This window comes from Rattus norvegicus, chromosome 3, assembly GCF_036323735.1.
Source record: "Rattus norvegicus strain BN/NHsdMcwi chromosome 3, GRCr8, whole genome shotgun sequence".
In the NCBI taxonomy this organism is placed as follows: Eukaryota; Metazoa; Chordata; class Mammalia; order Rodentia; family Muridae; genus Rattus; species Rattus norvegicus.
The window spans coordinates 8,320,124-8,339,290 of record NC_086021.1 but is presented as its reverse complement, the minus strand read 5'-3'; positions in this window follow the sequence as shown (position 1 = coordinate 8,339,290).

Below are 19,167 nucleotides of genomic sequence, written 5' to 3'. Positions count from 1 at the left end.
CCCTGATCGGATGGCTGAACACAGGCTTTGGGGCCCAGATACTTCTGCAAGCTGTGAGACTGTGGAGTCAAACTGCTGTCGGGTCCTCAGCTTCCCAGCTTCTGTCACATGCAGCTCTTCAGCTTGACATCACAAACTGGAGGGGAAGAGATCTGGGAGCTCATTCCCATGGGGGTCTTGGAAAGTTTGGGGGCAAGTTCTGCATTAATTATGCCTCATTTGAATAATGAGAAAATTCTATTTATTTTCTTGGAGAGCTGCTTTGAGGGAAGCAGAGAGGCTTCTCCTACAGAAAGCCTGGTGGCCTGTGTGCCCACCGCCCATCACTTGGGGGAGGGAGGGGGAGGCAAGGGTGCTATTTTAAACTCTCTGTTATTGAAGGAAACACCGATAACTGGAACACTGTGGGGCAATTGTCAGCTATTTCTGTGAGAAAAGGCCTGGGGTCAGCCAACGTCTTCTCCAGTCCTTTCAACGCTGCTCTCTGCCGTGCACAGGAGATGGTCTAAAATATGCCCATCTCATCTCCCCAAACCATGTGCTCTTCTTCATTTTTTATGGGAATGAGTAGAATGGTGGTGAACTTGGGATCATGTGGCTACCTTACTGGTCATGAGGGGGACTCCACAGGAAGAGAGGTGTTCTCACACCAAACACCCAGATCTGCCTGATCTTCCCCTGGGTGCTTAAAAAGGATGGCATCTCTGCACCAAAAAGCAATGATTCCTCTGTACATATGGATATTTAAATCTGATCGGGGCTCATGATCTAGTCTAGGTAAAACAAGCATCCTATGTGCCTTTTCTCTGTGATTTTTTTTTTTTTGCAATTGGCTGGGCAGAGTGACATCATCTCTCATGCGGTACAGGAAGAAACCAGCCAGATTCCTTCAGCTCTGTAATTAAATCACATACCTTCATGCCTTTGGCTGCACCCAGCAATCTTCCTTCCCATAACTACTTGCCCATCAGTCTAAGCCAGAGTTCAGAGCCATAAACAAAAGTACAGAAGGCACAAGCCTGATACTGTTGACTGTGCGGCTCAAGAACTCACACATGCCGGCACTTACGAGGCTGCACACTTAAGCTGCACACACTTAACATTATGATATTGCAGAGTAAGGGAGGGTCTGTGCACACATGCCAATTTCATACTTCAGGGAGATACAGGACTTCATATTCTTGGGGTTTTGGAGCCACCCAGACCCAACGAATGTTCTTCATGCAAACATCATGAGTCTTTAAGCAAGACTATAAACAACGGTGTAATTATCATATATGTGAAGAGAACCTGTGGTGGTTTGCATATGCACTGCCCAGGAAATGGCACTATTAGGAGGTTGGCCTTCTTGGAGGAGCGGTCTCCCTGTGGGGGTGAGTTCTTGAAATCCTTCACCCAGCCATGTGGGAGACAGTCTGCTCCTGGATTCTTTTAGATGAAGATGTTGAAGTCTCAGCGCCTTCTCCAGCACCATGTCTGTCTGCACACTGCCATGCCCTCTGCCTTAATGATCATGGACTGACCCTCTAAACCTGTAAGCCAGCCCCGATTACATGTTGTCCTTGGTCATGGTGTCTCTTCTCCACAGTGGAAACCTAACTAAGACCCCAGACTGGATAGTTCATGGGATTGCTCAAATGTCCTTTGCACCATCACTCTTTTATCTTCTGCAATGGCCCAACCCAATCTCTCTCCAGTCCAGGGTGCTCCTCAAGTCTTGGTTCTCACAGGACTCCCCTATACAAGGCACTTTCCCTCAGTGTCTCCTAGTGTCTACAATACCAGCAGCCATGGCATCCTCTTCATTGATAGGGTGAAGTCTATTCTTGCGGATGGGCACCAAGTCTCTATGTGGTTTTGTAGAGTAGCAAAGCATCTCCAGGGACAGGGCACAGATTCTGGGGCTTAGAAGTCGGCTCAGCCATGAAGAACACTTGTTACTCTTGCAGAGGACCCCGGTTCTATTCCCAGCATCCATATGATGGCTCACAGTTGAACTGTTAGCCAGTTTCAGGAGATCGAATGCCCTCTCTTGGCCTCTTCAGACATCAGGCAGGCACGTGGTGCACACAGTTCCCTGTAGCCAGAACATTCACACATTTGATAATGTAAACACATCTGATATTTAAGAGGTATGAGCTTTGGATTATGGGCATGGGTGATGCTGAGAATGGATCCCAACAGTTCTCTTTTAAGGGTAGGAGGGACACCAGGAGTTTGGAACCCGGTGGCTGTAGGTGAGGGAGCACCGTATGGTCATGTCAGTATAATGCCTCCTGGTTTGGAAGTGCTCATCTCACGGCTCTGATGGTGCCCATGAGGCAGAGGTCTCAGCACTGAGCTTGGGAACAGTCAGCTCTGGGGGAAGGTGACAGGTGAATGACTATGTCTTTCTTCAAATACAATGAAAGAGGTTCTTTTCCCCATGTTTTCTGTCATCATATAGTCCTAAAAACCCCCGTGGTCCAGATGAACTCAATTTGAAAGTCATTACAATGAAGTAGGGGGTGTGTGAGCTGACAGTTTATTAAGGAAATATTTGATGAGCCAAGAAAAAAGTGCCAGAGTTAAGATTATAAACAGGATTAATGAGCAGGGTGGATCCAAAAATTCATAAAAGAAAATAACAACACAACACGCAGGCCCTCCTCTCTGTTGGCCCGACAGGCTGCTGACAGTGTGTCCTGAATTGTCTGCATTAAATGGTTGAGGCTCTAGGCTTGCCCACATGGCCGACGTTGTCTCTCATCTGAACTTGACAGGGATAACTTTATGTTTTTTTGTACAAATTTACTGAAGCCTGCTACCTGGCTTGTAGATGGTGCGTTCTGCCTATATCTTCCTGGGCTAAGAAGGTCCAGCAAGCTCTCTGGGGGTTCTTTTTAAACATAAGTCCACCAATAACACAGAGGAGGAGTCCGTCTTTATGACTGAAGTCACACCTTCCAAAGTGCTGCTTCCAAATGATGTCATCTTTGGTGACATCTTGCTAGGGGTGGGGTAGGGGAGACATTTAGATCACAATAACCACTACCGATGGAGATGGCTCTCCTCCGGCTTGCACCAGCATCATCAGGCTTCTGTGTGAAGGCAGCACAGGCAATGTAAGTCCCAAGCATGTCCCTGTTATGTCTCCTTGGCCCTAATGTCCCCTGTACCATGACCCTCACCTTGCAACATTTGCCCTTGTGTGCACCAGAGCTCAGCTTTCCTGATGTCAGGCACCTGGGATCTACCTGTTTCTCCTTTTAAACCCATTTGTTAGCTAAAGGATATGGGTCAGCAGGTAAACTGCTTGCTGTACATGCATGGAGACCTGAGCTTGGATCCCCAGTGCCAACTTACAAGTCCAAAGTGGTAGCATGCACTCTGACCCCAGAATCAGGGAGACAGAGACCTGGGGACCTCTGAAGTTCACTGGCCACCCAATAGTCAATGTTTTACTTAGGATTATACTGATATGAACGGACACCGTAACCAAGGTAATTCTTATAAAGACAACATTTAATTGGAGTTGGCATACAGGGTCAGAGGTTCAGTCCATTACCATCAAGGTGGGAACATGGCAGCATCCAGGCAGGCACAGTGCAGGAGGAGCTGAGAGTTCTACATCTTCATCTGAAGGCTGCTAGGAGAATACTGGCTTTCAGGTAGCTAGGATGAGGGTCTTAAAGCCCACACCCACAGTAACACACTCACTCCAAAGAGGCCACATCCACTCCAACAGCGCCATACCCTCTAAAGCTGCCTCTCCCTGGGCTGAACATACACGCACACACACACACACACACACAAACACACACACACACACACACACACACACACACACGCAGGGACACAGGCACACACGCACCCAAACCATCACAGCCATCAGTTCCCAGATCCCAGTGAGAAAAGCCTACCTCAAAAACGAAGACCTGGGGCTGGGGATTTAGCTCAGTGGTAGAGCGCTTACCTAGGAAGCGCAAGGCCCTGGGTTCGGTCCCCAGCTCCGAAAAAAAAAGAACCAAAAAAAAAAAAAACGAAGACCTGCATTGGCAAGATAGCTCAGCATGCAAGGGCACTTGCCACCAAGCCTGAGAATCTGAGTTCAATCCCCAAGACTAACCAGGTGGAAGATCGAACTGAATTCTACAACATGTCCCTTGGTCTCTACATATGTGTTGTAGCATGTATGTGTCTCCTCTGATTAAGTAAAACTATTTCAAAGAGGAATGACACCCAAAATTGTCCTCTGACCTCTACATGCATGCACATACACAAGTCACGAGTGTACACACACACACACACACACACACACAAACACACACAAACACACATACACACCCACCACTTGTCTTGGAGACCAGTCTCATGTCGATGTGTTTCAGGATAATACTGGTCTTAGTGCAGTTCTTGTTCTATTGTCCAAAGAGAGAGATATCTCTAATAGGGCCGGGTATGCACAAGGTTTCCCATCTAACGAAACAGGAAATGGGAATGTTATGTTTCCCAATTTCAGGATGAAAATCAATGCATTCTGCTCTGTGACCTTGCACGTTCCTGCTTATCTTCAGAAGTGATAGCCAGACATTGCTGTCACCTGGTCAATTGGAAGTGCCAATATGACATTGGGGTGGGACAGGGATGAGAGACAATCTGGTCCTGGTTTACGCACAAACCCACAGCTGTAGGGAGCCCTTCCCCGCTTCATTTGACATAGTAGGGACAGCATCAGAGAGAAAAGGACTTATGCCTCTTAAATAAGAAACAAGCTTATGCAGTTTCATAGGAAATAAGCTGACACAAGTTTGGGTTACTGTTGATTCTTGTCTTGAGTGAGTGAAGACACAGTTTTCAGCTTTCCCTAATAGGCTCTGGGTTTCCTTTTAACATTCTAATCTCGATGGTCCGAATTCCCAATCTTTGTGTGTAAGGTCCTTATGGTGCTTGAATCACTCTGGTCAGGCCATAGGTCCTAATAGTTACTTAATGTTTCCTTTTCAAACACACGGCTTGGGATTAGGGAGACAGCTTGGGGTGGAGCCTGAGGAACTGGACACAAGGTAAAAACTAAGCCTGGGTATAAGTTCTTGAACCAAGAGTTGGAGAATTCCTGGGATTTACTGCCAGCCCTTTTGACCTATACTGGTGAGATTCAGGCCACAGAGAGACCCTGGGTCAAAAACAAGGTCTGCATGTCACACACATGAACACATACACGCATAGCACATATGCATATATGCGTACACACAAATGGGAAAACATGTTATTAAACATCCATGCATGTAACGAATTTTCTTCAGAAAACCCCCAGAGCACTTTCTTTAAAGAGGAGATAGTTGCAAAAACAGATCCAAGGGAAAGGAAGTTGTCATGGAAAAGAGTCTGACACCCCTTCATTATATGGGGATCCATGTAGACTTAGATTTTTTTCAAACCTCCTTTAATAAGGGTTCTCAAATGCTTAGAGCAACCTTCTGGCCCACTGTCCAAAGGAAGTGGAGAAAGATGATAAATACAGCAAGTGGATGTGGACCTATTTAGAAGTAGTTCTTTGGGGCAAATCCCATCTGAGCTGTCAGGACACCAGCAGTGCAGTCCCGTAGTGTCAGAATACCAATAGTTCAGTTGAAAAAAAAGTCACCAAACACAAGTCAGCACTGGTAGCACAATCTAGCAGAAACAGTCGGGCCTCGATCAAACTGGCACTAGTCAGCAGGAGTGACCAGAACCAGCTGGAACACCAGCAGCTCTTTCCACACCTCAATAAAGTGAAGGTCAGTGAGAATCGAGACCAAGGAGGGATTGCATGCAAACAATGCAAGCACCTCATCAGTGTCTACTGAGTCATACTCGTAATCTCTCCTAATATCATGTGACTTGCCTTAACCAAACCCCACATGAGTCTGCATCACAGGACACCCAGAAATTTCCACTTCAGACATCAGATGTGAGGAGCGAGAGAGAGACTGAGACATATGGAACAAACAAGGATATCCCCTTGAATTGTACCATGTCCCCAAATGACTGGGAAGGGAAGATACCTCTTTGCCAAGCTGCTAAATTCCATTTAAATCACAGTGGCCTCCAACTGGCCTGTTACCTAAAATTGTCTCTGTTGTTACCTGATACACATGCCTTATACTTTGTGGCTGATGATGGACCTTCATTCAATAGCTGTAGGTGTCCTTTTGCTACTTTGTAGGTTCTCCTTTCTTTCACATTCAAACCCATAACACTAGACAGGAGAGAAAAGAAGAGAGAGGGAAAGGGGATCTATCACCATTAGACGACGTCGTGTTGATTAGGGTCATCGAGTTCCTTGCGGGGTAAGTTTGATCTTCATTGTCAGGATGCTTAATTTCTTCTTTGGGCGTGACTATTTAACAAACTGCAACCAACAGCAGCCCACCTCTGGGGCTCTAGCATTTATATGTTCTCTGAAAAGTCTCCAGCATCCCAAATGTTACTCACTTGCAAACTCTATCTGCTGCTGGCAAAATCACGCCCCTGCCAGAGCACGAGGCAAATCATAGTCAGCCACTGTTGACAATCAGAAGCAACCCCATGCCCCACAGCCTGGATTAAAACAAAAACATAGTCTTATAATATTTCTATGTTTTTAAATACACCAAAATTCTCACTGCAAATAGCCAGTTTAATTTGGATATTAGTATAACTGACTTTCTATCCTTTAATCCATGGAGGGCATCCTGATTAGCTTGAATCAGTCATGCTATCTTTGTCCTGTGCATGTCACTGGTGTTGAGGTGCATCAGAAGACTCACTGAGACACACCAAAAATCTTCTGAGGAAAGACTTTTTTCTGCCTGTCAAAATTAGGGAGCTATCCAAGACAGTTTCATCTCTCTTCCTCTTCCACCCATCCAGGGTTGGAGTTCTACTGTGGAGGAGTGTGATGTGTTCTCTGGGGATGCAGACACCATCTTGTGACTACATTATAGCCAATCACTGAGGGCAGTAAGACGAGAAAGATGGATGAGCCAAGAGTCCTGTGGGATGGCTGGGCTGGTGAACTGATGCTGTGTGTGCTTTGGTGTTTCTTCCCAAGTAAATCACACCCTTGGGATTAAGGGACACTGATTGGTTTTATATTACTGTGACCAGACACATTCCCAGCAGATATATTTATTGTGTCTGCCCTTCTCAGGCCAGAGTTATTGCCAGCCTCATTTGAACTCATCTTCTGTCCTATAGGAACCCCACTTGGCCAGCCCCTCCCTAGGCCCTCCTTAGCAATTAGTAACCACAAATTAGTAAGGACCAAAGACCCAGGAGGTGGATATGACACAACAATTAAAACACACTCACCAGGAAGGACAATGGGATATTATTTAAAATGTTTCTGCCCAAAGAAGAGTGAAGTCAATATAATTTTAAAGATACATTCTTTTATCTCCCCCTCTCACCATTAAATGTTGGATAATTATCTCCTAAATATCTTACCTTTCTCAGGACCACACAACACAGATGATATCCACCCCTGCCTTCTTCATGATTACTGTGGGTGTTAAGTTATACTTCATGGACTAAAGGTATTTCCTTTTTTTGTGCAGCATAAGTCAGATGAGGTTTCTTTCAGAAACTTCACATTTTACAAATGCAAAATGCCGCCCTATTGAGAAACAAAGCAAAATCCTTCATAGCTCACGTGGCTTCCTGTCTTCTGATTAGAAATTTAACCCACATGGCATTGTCATGGAAGGAACGTGAGCCTTAAAGAGAGACTGTGGTCTGACAGAGGAATGGCTTTCAAAGGTCCTGAGGTGTGGTTCTCGGGCTAAGGAGCTGGCTTAGCCAGTAAAGTGTTTGCCACGATAGTATGAGGCTCTGAGTTCGGTCCCTAGAACCCACGTTAAAAAATAAAAGTCAGACATGGTGGCCTGGAATCCTGGTACCAGAGAGGTGGACAGATGCATCCCCGAAGTTCTCTGGTCCACCAGCTCGACTGGTATGTTTGGGGTGTAAGTGTGAGACTTTGTTGCAAGAAAACAAAGCAAGGCAGGGTGGACCTGTCTCAATTACGTCTCTTTGCTCTGATGAAATACTGTGTGAACTATCTCAGGGAGGAAAGGGTTGACTTCAGCTTGATCAGTGCCCATCAGGAAGAAAGTCAGGGCAGGAACCGAAGGCAGAGACTTGAAGGCAGCAGCTGAAGCAGAGGCCGTGGAGGAACAACCGCTTACTGGCTTGTTGCTTATTGCTTGGTCACCGTGCTTTCTTCTGTAACCAGGACCACCCACCCAGAGGTGGCGCCATCCACAGTGGGCCTCCACATGAAAGACCCCCAAACTTGGGGAGACTCTTGCTCCTGTCACGGGTTGGGTTACCCCCAGGAAACATGAGTAGCCGGTCTTGATGTAATCAACAAGAGGCAGTTTTATTTACGAGATCTCGGGCTGACATGTATCCCACAAAGGAGATTGAGTCAAGCCCCGAGCCTCTCTAGGCAGCAGCTTATATAGGGAAAACCAGGGGTTTCGTGTGGATACACATAATTGGCTAATACAAAGGGTGCACAGTTACTTTTGGCATGGAGTTACATTCAACAAAGCATACGTGTAATCTAGCATCTCAGCAGTGTGGACCAGGCAACTCATCTCACTGCAGCAGGGGGATGACCCATCCTCAGATAGTGAAGCAAGGGGAGGGGGTGGCTCCAGATGGCCAGTGTCCTTGGGAGCTGATAGTCGGGCTGGTGAGCCCTATCTCAAATTCTCTCAGGCATGTCTGGACTTTGTTTGAGACTAACTTTTTGAAATTTACCTCTTCACACACACCAATCATTATTCCAAAAGATGCCTCACAGATCTGTCCACAAGCAAATGCAATGGAGTCAAATCCTCTGCTGAAGTCCTCTGTAGTAAAAAAAAAATGTTTAATAAATCCCGACGCAGGGTTACTCACCACAATGGTTTCTGTTCCCGAATGAAAGAAACACGCCCAGCCTCTATATCTAAAGCAGCCCATAGCTGGGCAGCTGCCTACCCTCCATGCTGTTAGAATCCACCTCCCAGCAATAAGTCCAAGTTACTATTTACTAATTTCTATGCTTCATCTTGGCTCTTCTTGAATCCAAGTTGCAGTCCTCTGGGCCATGATCTATTTGCCCTTTTATATGGCAGCTCTGCCCTTCTGCATGTTATTTCCCTTCCATGGCAGCCTCTGTCTCCCCTCCTCCACACTCCCCTAAGGCATGGGGAACTCTCTGCCCTGCCTGCTCCAGGACCCAAGCCTGGGAACCCTAAATCCCATCTCTCTCTCTCTCTCTCTCTCTCTCTCTCTCTCTCTCTCTCTCTCTCTCTCTCTCTCTCTCCCTTCTATTTTTGGCTAGAATCTTTATTCACCAATCAGAATTAACTGCGGGCAGGTTCCCAGAAGCTAGGTGCAGTCTTTCTTCTGCAAACTTATTTGGGGAACCCAATTAGTATTAGAAAAAAGCAGCTAAAATCTCCTATTCCCAGGTGTGTCAACTTGACCACTGAAGGGAGTTGAGCCAGTGACTGAGGAAGACAGCTAAGGTTGACCTCTGACCTCCCATGCTTATGCAACCACACACAGGTATGTATTCATTTATTTAATTCCAGAGCAGGATATTGGCGTAGAAGGCAGGGAGAGTGGATCTGGGGACAAGTAGATAAAAGAGAAACAGGTATTTGTAATCACCACAGAGAGCTCCCCTCTTTCCTCTCAGAACAAAGGAGACGACAGCCAGAGTGTCCTCTGCCTAACTCTGTAGGGGCTTCTCAAGGGCAAACCCCAAACCTGCAGCGTTTCCCCCAAGTCTTTGTTACATGATGCAGCAGTGTGCATTAAGTTCAAAACAAAAACAAAAACAAAACAACAAAACTCCCCCAAATAGGTCTACAAGTAGCAAGAAAGATTAAAACCATCTTGTTTAACAAGAGACACCTGTTTATTCCTATTTGATGAACGGGTGTTTCTCCAAATGTTAGGATTTTTTAAAATTGTTATTAAACAAAGTAGAAGTAGAGTAGAAAGGACGAGAATGAGACAAGAAGTGGTGGCTGGTCCTCTGGGGAAACACTAGGTAGAATCAGGCAAATTTTAATTCTGAGAAAGCTCAGGTTTGACCATGCGGGCTGTATGTTATTTCATGGTTTCTCGTGAACTCATCTGAACTTTGGTTTTGCATAAGTGCACTGAGACCCCCTTCTGTCTTGGACCTGTGTTGTGTTTTGCATGCCCAGGGTGCCTTTCATTCAATAGACAGACACACTCAGGATCCTCTCAGGTGCTAAGCACAGGTTGGTGATAGTCCCACATGGTCCTCTCTTTGGTGAGCCTGAGAGAGAATGGGTCAGGGGTCAGCTAATAATGCAGACCCTTTCATCCAAGCGACAGCTTTATAATATTTTATTTATTAAGAAATGGTAATTTGCTTTAATTAATTAGTTAATTAATTAGTTAATTAATTCAATAGTGTGTGTGTGTGTGTGTGTGTGTGTGTGTGTGAACTTGCCACTGCAAGTATGTGGACCTCAGGTCCTCAGGCCTGGCAGCAAGGGCCTTGACCTGCTGAGCATCTCACCAGCCTGGAGCAAAATGCTGACCTAAGGAGGCAGTGGGCCTTGAATGAAGTGTTTTCTTTTCCTTTTCTTTTTTTTTTCAGAGCTGGGGATCGAACCCAGGACCTTGCACTTGCTAGGCAAGTGCTCTACCATTTAGCCAAATCCCCAACCCCTGGTGTTTTCTTTTTAATCTCTTTTATTATTGTCTGAGAATTTATAGAGATGCATGTAAGGCGTATTTGTTCAAATCCAGCCCTTCATTCTCTCCCTTCCAATTCCCTTGTTGCAATGTCTGTGTTGCAGGAAATGTCTAGAGAAATGTGGATTTTGGAAGCCCTGGGTCAGGTCTGAGCTGCTCACATCAGCCCTTCAGGGAGACCTGGTGATTAGCAGGACCATTAGCCACTTAGTGGGTGGGAAATGCCCCATTATTTCCATTTTAAATGTCTAACTTGGCCCGGTGGGAAGCAGATTCTTATCACTTCAGAAAAGCCTTCAGTCCCCTTGACCCCTGTCCCCAGCCCAGTGCCAAACCTAGAGGGCTCTTGTGTTTGGTGAGGATTGTCCTGGTGCACTCTGGGATTTCTGCATTTGCTCGAGGACTCTGGGTGTTGGTGTGACTCAGACAGCACAGGGCTCCTGGCTTCTCTGGATTTCCATGAGAGAACTCCAGTCCTTCTGCAGACTTGATTGACAGGGTGTTGGTACTGCTATTGGCGTTCCCATTAGGGGCTGATGACTACTCTGGCTCATGACCTCTCACTGGAGTCTGGCCTCCAAGGTTTGCCCTTCAGACTCTTTGTCTTTACTTCAGGGAGGGAGTATAGGGCAGGTCTTAGCAGAAAAGATGCTGTTTCTGAGTTGGGGGAGAGTGTGAACGTGGGACAACTGCCGCTTTGTCTGATGTTTGATGTCTGGATTTGCCTTCCCTGAGATTTTTGCCCCCTCATCCCTGCTACTTCCTTTCTTAGCCCTCCCTTCCTGTCCTCCCTCCTTCCCCACTTCTTTTCCATGGTGAAGACCATTGCTTCATAACATCTTATTATTAGACATCACAAAGACATTGGACCTTGTAGTCACATGACTTCACAGAGGAGACAGAGATACTCAACATTCCAGGCTGAAGAGGTTGGTCCCTGCTTCCCTCTGGTGCACCCCCTCCCTTTCTCGGATAGTTTAAATGTGAAATGCTGCTCAGAGACTGTAAACGCAGAAATACAGCTCTCACCTTAAGGGACTAAGAGTGTTTTATCCCGGAGCCATGTAGAGTGATCATGGCCCAGGAACACAAATTTGGGTCACCCCTTATCCCAGTGTGGACGCAGTTTCACACAGTTTCATAGTTTTACAGAACAAAGAAAGTTATAGTGCAAGGCAAATGCAAAATACGTTGGTGGGCACACACGCAAGGCAGTTAAAGCAAATTTGGGGGATCTTTTCTATGTCCTCAGGATGCTATCTGATGACATTCTTAGCTTTTGGATTGGTGGTTTCTAGGAGTTTACTAAGTTAATAGATTACAAATTTTTTTAAATCTCTGACAAAGATTAGTTTTGACAAAGAGGTAGACAAAGAATTCTGGGGGCTAAAACTATCAGGTAAGTAGCCTCTGGATCAGCAACATTCCCACATTTCCTCACCACTGCAGCTCTAACCAGCCAGTCAGCTTTCGCAGACAGCTTCTTCCTAGAAATTCTCATTTAAAGGGCACACATGATTGAACAGTAGGACCTCAGGTGCTGGCACCATTTTGCGAAGGGATTGAGGAACATCTTGGACACGGGGACAAGCTGGCAGGCGTAGAGCCACAGAGGCAGACTGCGAGGTTCAAGGCCTGCCTGTCCCTGACTCCAGGTTGAGTATATCGTGGGAGCTCGGTGGACAGTGTCAGCCTCCTTTTTATTCTGTCAGGTACTTTGTTACGACAGTAAGGGAACTGATTAGTGCAATTAATAGCAGTTCAACTAACTAGAATCAGTCTTGGGAGCCAAGGGTACCGTTCTGTCTTTGCGCTGGGTGAGGAGTTGGTGAAGATGCTGTTGTCTCCTTCCAGAATGATGAGTTGACATCTTTACATGCGAATGTCTGTGTGCGTCATTGATTGGCAGGCAGGGCCTTACCCATTATCCGAGTGAAGCTGATCCCATATGGACTGGAGTTGGCTCCCGCTCCATTGCTGTGGACTTCTGAGCCCATGAGGAGAATGGGAAGCAGAGGAGGTCACTATGTGACAAAAGAGGCAGGGATGGACGATGTGTCCACAAGCAAAGGGTGGTGGCATCCTGCAGAAACAAGGGGAGGGGCCGGGAGCGCTCTCTGTCTCTCTCTCTCTCTCTCTCTCTCTGTGTGTGTGTGTGTGTGTGTGTGTGTGTGCGCGCGCGCGCGCGCGCACGCGCGCCCTACTGAAACTTAGTCTCTAGACACTCACCTTCCAGAATGCTGAGAGAAGGAGCATCTGTTGTGATATCCCCCATGTATGGGCATGTGTTGTAGCCACTTTAGGGCACTCACACTGAATCCCTTGCTGCTCTCAGCTTGGCCCAAGCCCAGTGGGGATGAAATGGGCACACAGAAGGGGAGATGCTTGCCCTGAGATAACCCCTGTAGATCCTGTCATAGCTCTCAGCTCTCTGGGTTGAGTGGTTGTATATCCCAGGGCCCATTTGTAGTCAGGACCCTGTTCCTAAGCAAGTGCTATTCTTGATAGGATGAATAGCCGACTCTTAGTGGGATGTCCACTGCTGGAGCCACTGCTGGAGCTTCTCTTGGGACAGTGGCACTGAATGTGTGGGACTATTCCTCTCTTAGTGCTAGACACCAGGTAAATCCGCTCAGCCCCAGGACTGCTCAGTGTAGGTCTCCTTCCTCCCATTCTGTTTATCACCATCTGAGAATTCAGGATGGGTCTCTATGTGCAGACCTGTGAGAGCTGTTCTCTGCCAGGCGAGCCTCTCTTCTCTCCACTTCCCCAAAGCTTCATGTGTCATTCATGTCAGCACAGAGGAGACATGGCTGATGGTGTAGGACATCCTTCTTAACTTCCCTGGGAGCTTGTCAGAGCTGCTTAGAGGGGCAGAACTTGTGAATTTCTGCCTGCAAAGGCAGGTCCACTCTGTGGAGAAGGGAGGCAGCAACAGACTGAGGGGTAGAACTGAGTCCAGCCTGCTGCGGGCTCCCTTGTGTTTCCGGAGCATCTTCATTACACAGTTTTGTTTGCTCAACTCAGTTTTCCGTAGCATCACTCTTGGCACCCTTTGGTTGCGGTTTGAAATTTTGAGCTAATGTTAAAGTAACCTCTGGAAAGGGGTGGAGCAAGAGAAGTAGTTTCTTCTGTCAAGTAAATCACAACTTTGTAAGCGGCGGGCGAGGTTGTTTCAAGTTTAGCTATTTTCCCCTCTGGGTTTCTTGTATCTTCTTCTTTGAGGCCGGGGAGTCGGGCAAGGATCCTGGCTGTTTCACACTGCACACCTTAGGTCTTAGGATGTGCTGCTGGGGAAACAACAGCCATTCTCTACAGCACTCCCTCCCTTAGCACGGTACCTTGGGAGACATTCGGTATCTAAAGGACAGCACTAGCTAGAACGTTCTTTGCTATGGCTTTAGTTACATTGACTGAATGAATGTTGTTTTGGGACCTCTGGTTTATTTATTCATGGGTTGTGTTGGGAATCCATTGGAATTGAAACATTCCCTTCTGGAGGGAAGAAGGTAGCTCAGAAGATTCAGGAAGCTTAAGAAACCTTTAAGGCTTAGGAATCTCGAAGGTTATGACGATCAGGTCCTGTTCCAAAGAGCAATAAGATGATAACAATTGCCCCAGGGGTCGGGGGCAGCCATGGTGAAGGAGGCTTCTTGGGTGGAGCTGCCTGCTAGTTGGGATGAAAGCTACAGGATGTAGCTATTTTATTTTCACCCATGCTGGAGAGGGTTTTCCACGGATAGAGTTGTCTGAGCCACTCGTCTGCTCCTGAATGGCCATGATAAGGTAGACCTGGCTGGAATCATTTGTAGTTGGAGGCCTACATGAGGTGAACACACATTGTTCAGGTCTACCCAGGACAGGTCATGTAACATAAGCTGCTAGACATTCATGTAGGTTAAAAAGTAGCAGAATTCACCCTATGTTAACATAACCAGAACTAGGTAGCTAAGGGATCAAAGCTAATGCAGGGTATTGGGCACAGGTTCTAGAGGACCCAGGGGAGGAAGGATGTTCCTCATCCTCGACCCTTATCCCTGCACCTCTGTGCTGGTCCAGATACCACCAGGCAGGACGCCATCCTACAATCCACATCAACATTGGCCAGATCTAATACTTCATGAACCTACAGCACTACAATAACCTCACTTGCTTCAGGGAGGACACAGCCAGTACAGAAGTTGCTTAAAGTTAAAGGAGAACTATCACTCGTGTAGGGAGAGGAACTTTTCACTCTACAGGAGCCTTGTGTGGTGGCTCGGGCCTCCAGGGATCCACAGTTCTTACTTCAGGGCTCAGCAAAGCTCGGGTCAAATGTAGTCATTGGTTGGAGCTGCCTCCCTTGCTAACTGAGGTGCCGTTCTTTTATTTTCTGCCACAACGAAATTAACACTTAATTACGGTGGCATGTTTTTCATCTTGTGATACACAGTGCTGACCAACGCAGGCACAGGGAAAACATAAACATCTGTTTCTACCTCTCTGCTGGAAAAGGATGCTTGTTTCCTTTGGGGAAGTTGTGAGTTCCCCTGTAACACAGGTTATGTTCTGAAAGGGAAGGGGGGGGCTCCAATCTCTTCTGTAGTACTTGCATTCAAATACAATCCTGTCTATTTATCTTATCTGTCTGTCTGCCTGCTGTCTATCTTATCTAATCTATCATTTGTCTATCATCTATCATCTATTTATCCATCCATCCATCTAATTACTATCTATCTATCTATCTATCTATCTATCTATCTATCTGTCTATTATCTATCATTTGTCTATCTGTCTATCTATAATTTGCCTATTTACTATCTATCTACCATTTGTTTATCTAATATCTATCATCTATTTATCTAAGGTGTGTACATGGGTGTGTGTAGATGCATATGTGTGCAGATGTGTGTATATGTCTCCACATTCTGGTAGAATCAGAGAACAAACTCAGGCCACATCCTCAGGCATGCTCTGTTTTTTCAAGACAGGGTCTCTAATTGGTCAGGAGATTACCAATCATGCCAGCTGTGGTGGTCAGCAGATCCTTGGGATCCTGTCCTTGTTTCCCCAACTGGCATTAGAAGCTTTCTCCACTCACATTTTGATGTGGCTTCTGGGAATCAAACCCATGTATTCATGCTTACGAGGTGTCCTGGTTAGTTTTCACTGACATCGTGACATAACATAGAAGAGACTTGACATAGAGTCTCCTGGTGAGAGAACCTCAACTAAAGTGCTGCCTCCATCAGATTGGCTTGTGTCCTAATGTGTGAGAGACTGTCTCGATTGACAGGTGATGATGCTGGGCCCACCCACTGTGGGTGTCATCATTCCTAGGGCAGGGTGTCTGGGCTTCATGAGAACATGAACTACGCATGGGCTAGTGAGTAAGGCTGTGAGCAGTATTCCTTTGTAATTCTCTCCTCGAGTTCCTGTCTGACTGCCTACAAAAGCTGGTAAGCCAAGGTGCAAGCCAAAGAAATGTTTTCCTTCTACACGTTGTTTTTGGCTAGAGTGTTTGATCACAGCTGTAGAGAGACAGACTAATATGTGACGCAGACACTTTACTCACCTAGTGACCTGCTTATTTGCAGTCATGCATTTTAAAAGAAAAAGCTTTAGGAATGGGAGCCAAATGGCTGACTCTTTCTAGGGTGAATACAGAAATCAGATTCCACAAAACTAGGATATATATATATATATATATATATATATATATATATATATATATCTGTATGTATGTGTGTTTTATATATATATATATGTTTGTATGTATTGTATAAATATAGTATATTGTATATATACAGTATAAAGATATCACATGTGTGAAACTAAGTGCACACACGCTAATATATATATATACATGTGTGTATTTATAAAATTATCAGTGCGTTCCATGTATGTATGTTTATGTGTGCATGCATGCATGTGTGGTCATGTACTTGGTGTGCATATGCATGCAGACATATGTGTCATGCATGTCTGTATGCATGAAAGTGTATGTCTGTGTTGATGCTACATAGTCTTGTCCTCCACGCCGTAATCGGCCTGCTTCTCAGTGTCACTTTAGATGGAGATGGGTGTCCTCTCCGGTAGGAAATGATGGACCGAAAGTGAATATGATCATAGAATGGAGACCCCAGGAGAGTTCATACACACATGGTGGGAGTGGCTCTGTACTCAGTTAGAAGCAGGTACTCAGGTCTCTGACTCTTGTCTATGAGCCAGAGAAGGACACCTTTCCTCTCTTCTCTCCTGCCCCAGTTTCCATGAAGTGTCCGCGTGCTGCTCCTCAGAGTTGCTGGTAGGACGCTCCCCTGGCTGTTGCCACAAGAGGCAGACCTGCACCCAGAGAAGCCCAAGTGGGGACAGCGGGTATCTGCTGGTGCCGAAATCCAGGTTAACTCCAGGACTCCTGCCGATCACGTAACAGAGCTGTGCAGTAGTCGTGGGGGTATAATTGATCATTCCCACTTGCCTTGTAAACCTTGGCCATTATCTTTCTGGTCCAGGCTTGAGAAATGGCCACACAAAGAGTTTTGCTACTACCTTGCCCTGGGAGAGAGCAAAAAAAATTTAGTAGTAATTATTAAAAGGCTTTTAATCCATGAACACATAACCAGCTGAAATGGGCTGAAAGTGCCTGTGACTGAATGGAGGATGTGTGAGGCATCTTTATCTAATAACCACCATTTGCCATAATAAAGATTTATTTTAAATCAAAGCCAATGAGTCAAGTTCTTTTCTTTAAATCTACCTCTGCCAATAGCCCTACACATCCGTAACCCATTTTACTGCCATCTCTTCGACTGAGAATGGAGGCAAAGGCTTTCTATTCTCCCCAATGTCCCCACAGACTCAGTACTGATTCCTTTGGGCCCTCCGTGGAAGGTACTTTTAATCCTAAACCCGCAGGAACCGTTTGGTGCGGGGGGTTGTGTCGGGTTCAATGTCACCATTTGTGTGTCCAGCTTGAGCTCAGTTCTCACATCACGTTCTCTTATCCGAGTGCTCGCCCACCCCGAATCATTTCAGACAAGGTAGTACCCGCTTTCTTTTCCCAGGTGGGGCTTCTGTTCTCTTCTTGTCTCTTGGGTTCACGGAAAGGGTCTCACCCCAAGGCCCTGAAATAGTTGACAAGGTAAAGCACATCCTCGGGTGACTAGCAGGGGTTTTCAGAGCTAACACGCACAGCGGAAGAAATATTGGTAAGATTTATTAAGTCATGAAGTAGTCCCAGGACTAATAATATATGAAAATAAAAGAAAGAAACCCAGCTTAAATAACAATGCACACACACACGCACACTCACAGACACACAGTCCTTCTACACAAGCATGCACACGCACTCAGGAGGTCACAGTTCACAGACAGGTGTCATCTTCTTCTGTTTTCAGACTGTATTCACAGGTAGCTGAACTTACTGTGGTAAAGACTGCCACCTATTTGATTATTAACCCTGCCTTTCCTCCTGGGCATCCAGCTCAGTGATATTGCCTGGTATCCATGGACTGAGTGCCAATGGAATGGTCTGTGTATATGACTGGATTACTGACAGCCTCCTCTCCAGGCCCTCCTGTCCTTTCTCCCCTCCTTTCTTGGCTAGCTCTTTGGGTTCTTAAGCTCGAAGTAGGGCAGAGCTATGGGGAAGGGGAAACCTGGGTCCCAGGAGACAATGTGGAGCCATGTTAAGAAGGTAATTGCAGCCAGAGAGGAGGTCTGGGCCCTGGGTTGGCAGCTGATATCTCAAAGGCTCTTGTCTGAGTCATTTATTGACTTCCTCTTCACAGATAACTATATTCGGAGAAGCAATCCTCTCTATACGCCACCACCTGGGAAGGAGCTTTCTTTATTGAATTTCCACATTTCATTTTTCACTTTTGTAATGTATGCATCACGTGTACTCACGGTCCTGTGCACATGTTTGTGGAGGCTGAAAGACTGGTGTCAGTCTCGGGAACACCACCCACATCATCTGAAACAATGTCTCCCATTGTCCTGGATCTCACCAGTTAGGCTAGATAGGCTGGCCCCCCAAGCCCCAGGATCCACCTGTCTCTACGCATCACCACCGGATTAATAATATACAGTGTGCACATACACTCCCGGCATTTCCTTCAAACTAAGAGCTTGGACTTATGGACTACAAGGTTAAAATAATCAAGGGACTGGATAGATAGCTCAGCGGTTAAGAACACTGACTGCCCCTCCTAGACGTCCTGAGTTCAAATCCCAGAAACCACATGGTGGCTCACAACCATCTGTATTGGGATCTGATGCCCTCTTCTGTTGTGTCTGAAGATGGCTACAGTGTATTCATAAATAAAGTAAATAAATAAAAAAAATGAATTCAGTGTTTTTGTGGCTTTCATAGGGCTGCCTCCTTCTCTTCTCTTTCTTCTTCTTTTCCTTTTCCTCCTTGTCTTCTAAGGCTTACATATATATATATAT